Source organism: Orycteropus afer, unplaced genomic scaffold (genome assembly GCF_000298275.1).
Source record: "Orycteropus afer afer isolate SDZICR_OR568_19922 unplaced genomic scaffold, OryAfe1.0 scaffold00103, whole genome shotgun sequence".
Lineage (NCBI taxonomy): Eukaryota > Metazoa > Chordata > Mammalia > Tubulidentata > Orycteropodidae > Orycteropus > Orycteropus afer.
Window position 1 is genome coordinate 4491586 of NW_006921690.1, and position 7886 is coordinate 4499471.

Here is a 7886-nt window from a genome sequence, read left to right on the forward strand (position 1 = left end):
AGGCACTTGACTGCTAACCAGAAGGCTGGCAGTTCAAACCCACCAGCCACTCCTCGGAAGGAAGGTTGGGCAATCTACTTCTGTAGTGATACCGCTTCAGAAACCCAAGGAGGGGTCGCTATGAGTCGGACCTGACTTGACGGCACATAACAACAGCAACAATATTGTGCATGTTTAAATATTATAGCTTAGAAGAATGTTGAATAACATGGTAGAATATTTATGAAAGTATGTTGAACAACAATAACAAAAATAATTACTACTGTTCTAAGAACACAGTAAGATAATGTATAAGAACCATTACTTGGAGGATCATTACTTGGTGATATAATAGAATTATGGTATTACGGTTATCTTAAAAAAAAGTCTTTATCATTTTGAGATACATTTATGAATGATATGATATTATGTCTGGAATTTGCTTTATAATAATCCACTGGAGGAGGAAAAACTGAGAGAGGAGCATAGATAAAACAAGAATGGCCATGTGAAGACAATTATTGATGCTGTGAATGGATAAATGGAGGTTGGAGACATTCTTTTCTTTTTTTATGCATATTTGAAATTTTCCATAATAAAAAGTTTTTTTTAAAAAAGATAAAGTATGAGTCACTTTACCTCTTCCTCATTTCTCAAATGGAATAATAATACGTAGCTCACAGAGTGGAGTGGAAATTAAAGGAGTACATGAAAATGCTTCGAGGTGAATAAAGGTCATTTGAAATTCCAGTTACTCCCATCAGGATGGGGCTGGCATGCAGCCAAGTTAGGGACAAAAGTCAGGTTAATCTGATTCTTCAGCCCTGGGTCTTTTGCCCTCTATCTTGCCTTCCCCTTGCTTCTCCCAGAGGTGCCTGGGACAGATAGAACCACCAGGAAAGTATATAGTAGTCAAGGAGGAGATAGGTTTCCATTCTTAGGTTGCTCACTTCTCTTACTCCACCCCAGGAGGTGCCAATCTTCTTGGCCTGTACAAAAAAACAAACACTGCCGTCGAAGCAGATTCAACTCATAGTGACCCCTCCTTGGGTTTCCAATGCAGTATCGCTACAGAAGGAGATTGCCCATTCTTCCTTCTGAGGAGTGGCTGGTGGGTTTGAACTGCCAGCCTTCTGGTTAGCAGTCAAATGGCTTAGACACTACGCCACCAGAGCTCCCTCTTGGCCTACGCATAGGGCCAATGCCACCACTCTGTGCACAGATGCTGGTCATATGACTGCAACAGGCTGGGTCACAGTCATGGTGCCCCCTAACTGGCTTTGATACTTCATGCAATTGACTCCCCTCTCAAGGCCTCAGTGTCCTTTCTGTCCAAGGGAAAGTTTGAATACATTGATTTCCAAGCTATGATTTTCTTTAGAATGTGATTCTTTGGTTCTGGGACTTTCTGCCCTTGATGTTTTCAGAAGATGAATGTTAACAATATTACTAACAACAACAGTCAACATTTATTCAGTGCCCACTATGAACCTGGCATAATGCTAAACACCTATATGCTTTAACTCATTTAATTCTTCCAACTATCTTTATGAAGCAGGCATTATCTCCTTTTTATGAATTAAAATGTAGACTCGGAGAGGATAAACAATTTGCTTAAAGTCACAGGACTGGTAAGTAGTAGAGCTGGGTTTTGAAGCTAGGAACTCTGGCTCTAGGGTGCAGTAGGAAGCAGAGAGAAATGGACTCATGGATTTAATTTCAGAAGGCTACATACATGGTATTTTTCCCACACTAAATCCTGGCATCCCTGACAAAGCCCTGGGACTCTGAAATTCATTGAAGAAGACCCTGGTATTTGTCTCAAGCAATGAGGACTCACTCCTGACAGCCATTGTGGAGATCAAAGGAAACAGACTTTCAATGACCCTTTTAGGCTAAGGAGACACTGCACTGATGGTCAGTTGGCTAGGACTAGTTTGGTCTTATGGGTTATTTACAGCTTGACATTTTTGACTCATCTGTGTTCATGGTATACCAGTTGTCAAATATTTTTCATATCAGCCTAGACAGAGAAAAGATACTCTTGTTTGTAAGAGATTGGGCAATATTCTCAGAAGGGTCTGGGGAGATTCTTAGAACCTGACAGACAGCTCTCTGGCTCCAGAAAACCAGGCTATGTGCTGAATGGTTCCTTCAAATCCCTGCACAGTCTCCATAGTCTGTAAATACAGCTAGATTGGCTGCTCTCATTTGGGTAAAATGGTAACAAAAACCACAGAGGCATTCTATAGCAGAAACATGTTTTGGCAGCCCAGCTTTGCCATTCCTTTCTTCAGTAACTGGATCTTGACGTTTCTTTGTGAGAGAAGCCCTCCCTCCCTACTTACGCTCCTGGTAAGACTGCCCATCAGGTACTTCTTCCTTCTGGGCCAAGGGAAGAGCATGAGACTCAGGGAGGCTTCTCACATGCTGTCTTGGAAAATGAATCTTGAGTAGAAAGACACAGGGGGAGAAAACAGTGCTGATACATCTCCCAAAGAGCATCTTTAAGAGAGCAACTCAATTTCTAATATTTCAGAGAGTTAAAAATAGAGAAGCAAGAGTGTCTGATCTCCTCTGACTTAATGAAAGGGAGAAAGAATCACAGTCAGCTTCCAGCCCAAGGCTGATTCCTATGAAGTGAAGGTCAGATACACCTCCTTTCTCCAACGTTTTTACCAATTCTGACACCAGCCATCCTTCCTATGGCATTCTCTATTTCTCTGTTGAGCTTGATAATTCACTGCAATGGCCACACATAACTCACAGACAGTACTGACAATTATAGGGTTTATTAGGGAAGTAAGAGTTTACAATTCAGTATCAGAAACAACTCAGGATACAGTTCTTCGATCGGGACAGCCTCTTCTCAGCCATGCCCACAGACAAGGCCTCTCTCTGGCCCTCAACCCCTGGGACTTCTTGGACCGGCCTGAATTCTGCCCTGCTCAGAAAAGTGTTACAAATCTTTTTAGCTCCAACAATAAGTGCTCAGAGACGTCCCACTCCACCAGTAAGCCTCAGTCTGAAGGCACTCAGCTCTCTCTTACTCTGTGGGTGGGTTGGAGAGCCTAGCTCTGCCAAGTGCCCAGAGGCATCCCATTCTACCAGCAAGCCTCCTACACAAAGGTGCTCAGCTCTCTTGTTCTCTTGCTCCAATGGGTCAGGAAGCCCACCGTGACATCTCCTGCTGGTTTCCTGGTTGCTTCTGCCACTATCATTTCTCTGCTGCTGCTTCTCTCCATCTCTCACTGTCTCTGGTGTTGTAGCTTTCCATCTCCTGGGTCTATCCCTATTCCAGGGACCGAGTCCAAAGGATACACTCTGCTCCTGTCTCCTCCTCTTGGAGGTAGTCAGGTCCCCCTTTTCTGCTTTCTAGTTTGGCCCATTTTAAGCCTAGAAAGATAGCAAAACTGACCAATCTCCTCATTAGGGTTCCATACACCTTATTTGCATGGTCTCAACCCCATAAAGATTCCATGCAATTTATTTGTATTATTAGCAAGTTGTCCAATCCCTTGGGGGCCATAAGCACCTTATCTGCATAGTCCCACCCAATCATTTGGTGGAAGTTCCAAGACCTTGGTGAGAAAGACCATACAAAAGCAATCAATTGCACTGCAGAGACTCAGCCATTTAGCCTCTTTCTTCAATTACATCCTGTAATGGGCCAATAATTTTATTTTCTGAAGGTATCCAGAATCAGTTTCTGTTGCCTATAACCAAAAAGAACCCTGACTCACACAAAGTTCAGTGTCAAATGCCAGTGCTTTTTCTTAGAAACGTTTAATACTAAAAGACAGACATTTCCTCCCTGGTCCAACCTCCCCCAACCAAGTCCTCTCTCCCATCTCCTCCCAGAGCTTCTCGGGCCAGGGCAGCAAGGGGCTCTTGTCAATGTGCTGAGCTTTACCTTGAGGGATGAGTGAGGACACCCTTTAAATTACCTATAAAACCCTTTGATTCACTCAGCGGAGGTTGCCATGGGCAATTTGCTAAGCTTATTGATTATTTTCTGTTTAAATTAAAGTTTGATGTCCTGGAACAGGCTGTGCAGTGCATGGAGTTAATGGAAAAGGTTGAGATCCAGGGGAGAGACACTCGCTGGGGAAATGGAGGGTATTCAAGGGGAAAACAGGGAGTCTATGAAGAGGAGATTGTCAGTGCCAAGTTGTAGTAAATATGATGGCAATAAAGAAGATAGAGAATGGAATTCTTTTGAGGAGAGGGGTAGCTTCCTGGATGTTTAAAGCCTCAGGGAGACAGTGGAAAAAAAATGTATTTGTTCCACAAATATTTGTTGAGTGTTTATTTTATACCAGGCACTGTGCTGGACACTAGGGAAAAATTGTGAACGATGTATGATTCTTGTCTCAGTGCTCTAAATCAGTGGTTCTCAAAGTGTGCTCCCTGGAGCAGCAGCAGCCCCAGTCTGGGAGCTTCGTAGACATGCAAAATCCCAGAATCCCCACCCCAAAACTGCTGAATCCAAAATTCTGGACTTGGGGCCCAGCTTTGTTTAACAAGCCCTCCAGATGGATGCTACAGTTTGAGAACCACTGCTCTCCATCCTTAAGCTTCTAAGCAGCTAGTTTTACGGCTCTTCACACCAACTGCTCTGATTTGCATCGCTGTTGTTATCAGCAACATTTGTTGAGTATTTATCATTGCCAGGTATTATACTAAACATGGTATATGTGGGTTATCACTTGACTGCTAACCAGAAGGCTGGAGGTTCAAACCCACCAGCCACTCCTCGGAAAGAAGATGGGGCAATCTACTTCCGTAGTGATACTGCCTGGGAAAACCAAGGAGGGGTCTCTATGAGTCAGGTCCAACTCCACGGCACATAACAATAACAACAACTTACTTCATACCCCCAAGCTTTTTAACAGAAGATGAAATACAGGCACAGAGAGCTTAAATAAGTTTACCCAGAGTTATATTAAAAGTAAGGAATCTTGGTGGTTCAATGGTTAACTGCTCAGCTGCTTACCAAAAAGTTGGTGGTTCAAACCTACCCAGCAGCTCTGTGGGAGAAAAGAACTGGCAATGCTCCCATAATGATTAAAACCTAGAAAACCCTATGGGGCAGTTCTACTCTGTCACTTAGGGTTGCTATGAGTTGAAAATCCACTCAAAAACACCCAGCAACAACCACAACATATTAGAAGTAAGAGGAGCGGACAAATTAGAACATAATAATAGCTTAATCAGGCTAGTACTCCTGTTTCCCAAAAGCCAAACTCCCACAAGTTCCAAGACTCAGTCTGCCCTGGTCAAAGCTGATCTTCAGATAGAGGGAGAGCCATGGTTTTCCCCCGGAGGAACTGTATCATGATGGTAGTGTTTTAGGTTGGGTTTGGGATGTTTGAGGAAGAAGAGAAAAGAAAAGAATAGGAATGTATATTGGACTGAAAAGGAGGCAAAGAGCACATGATCTACAAGGAGAAGCCAGGTTAACAGACCCACCGACACATCTTAAACCACTGCTACTGAGTTGATTCTGATACACAGCAACCGTATAGGATAGAGTAGAACTGCCCTACGGGGTTTCCAAGGCTGTAAATCTTACGGAAGCAGACTGCCTCACCTTTCTCTCATGCAGTGACTGGTGGGTTCGAACTGCCAACCTCTTGGTTACTAGCTAAATGCTTTAACTACTACATACCTGAGCTCCTAATCCTCATCTTATGGAAGATGGAGATTTCAATTCACCATGTACCAAGTCAGTCTGGGAAAATCTTACCAGCTGCATAAAAAATGGAGGAATGCAAGTCATGATGCCTACATTTAAGCCTTTATCTAGTACACTTGTTGTTATTAGGTGTTATTGAGTCGATTTTGATTCATAGTGACCCCACTGTGACAGAATAGAAAAAAAGCCCCACAGAGTTTTCTAGGCTGTAATCTTTATAGGAGCAGATCGCCAGCCTTTCTCCCACAGAGAGGCACTGGGTGGGTTCAAGCTGCCAATCTTTCAATACCAGCTGAACACTTAACCATTGTGCCACCAGGGCTCCCCTGTAGCTCTTCCACTTACTGTGTAAATTAGTTCTTACGGCTGCTGTAACAAATGACCACAAACCTAGTGGCTTGAACAATACAAATTTATTCTTTTACAGGTCTAGAGGTCAGGAGTCTAAAACCAAGGTATTGGAAGGATTGCATTTCTGCTGGAATCTTCAGGGAACAATCCATGTACTTACCTTTTCCAGCTTCAAGAGGCTACTTTTACATTCCTTGGTTCTCCTGCATGCCTTACACCCCCTTCCTCCACCTTCAAAGTGAGTAGCATTGGCTTTCTTCTCTGGCCTCTGCTTGCTTACTTTCTTACATCTTCTCTCTCTGACTCTGAGCTGCTTGCCTCCCTAATTTATAAGGATTGTTGTGATCACATTTGATAATCCAGAATGATTTTTCCATCTCAGGACACTTAACTTCATCACACCAACAAAACCTCCCTTTCTATATCAGGTACCATATGGGGATGTAGACATCTTGGAGAGCCATTATTCTGTTTACCACACATACTATGAACTTCAGAAAGTGATCTATCTTTCTGAGAGCTTCAATTTCTCTCATAAACTGGGATTGTAATACTACACAGTCCTAATCTGATAGAACTATGTTGTTGAAGTAAGTGCGTATGTCACTTCAATCACAGATGTAAAGCATTACTATTGCCTTAGTTTTTTTCATCTGACAAATGGGAATAAGAGCAGTGTTTCTTCTTCATTCCATTAAAAAAATATGTATGGCTTATCCACCATGTACCCTGTCATGTTCGTGTTAAATTGAAAAGAATTTGACAGTGTCTGCTACAGAAATTTAAAAAAAAAAAAGTAGTTGCAAGTAGTTGTGTAAGTTAGTTAGAATTTAGAGCCTTAAATATGTGTCAGCAACAGACAAAGATGAGGCCAATTCTCTTGAGGAACCTTCTGATGACTCATGCCATCATGCAATGTTTAGAAGAGAAGCAATAAGCTGAGGTCCCAAGATGCTGTGGTGATCATGAGTTTAAGAGCTTATCCATTGAGCTAACTAAGGTCAAAATGGACCTCCAGCATTCCCCATGGTGGGCACCAGGGTTCGGGAGTCATAAGCTCACCAGAGGCTGTTTTTGCCACTCCTCTGGAACTGTATTTGTTGATGATCAGGGGAACAAAAGCAGCATCCCAGTCACCAAAAGAGAGACATTAAAGTTGATTAAGTGAGTGGGCCAATTAGCATCTGGCTCCATGCAGTGTGGAGTTAATTAGCCTCTACAAAACAACAACAGCTGCTTTAATGGTGGGGCAGGAGGCCCAGCAGAGAGGAGCCCTGGGAAGAGAAGTGATAGGGCTAGTGCTTAATAACTTGGCTACAATGGGCCCTGCCCCACTAAAAATGTAGAACAAAGCCCTGGGCAAACTTCCCTGCATGCTTCAGACAGTGCATGGGGCAGAGACCAGACCCTTCCAGGATCATCCTCTTAGGGGCAGGCCAAACTCAGACCTCAGGCTTCAGTTTCTTTGAGACTGTTCAGCACAACTTAGTTACATTTAACAATTGCTAACCTACATCCTGACCCTCAGTGTTTTCCTTATTACACAAATAATACATGCTTATTGGGGAACATTTGGAAAGTACAGAAAAACACAGAGGAAAAAAATAGTCCTCCTATTCTAAAATAGACACTTTTTTTTTTATTCATTAACCTACTAACTGCCAATGTGTGTTTAGATAAGACACACAACAATTTATTCTCCATTCGCTCATACAAATACACACATTATTTTACAAATTGGACTCACTGTCTATGGTCTTTAATAAACTACTTTTTTAGCAATATGTCATGAACATTTTCCCCATCTCTGTAAAATATTCTAACTACTTAACTTCTATAATTCCACTACTTATACTGT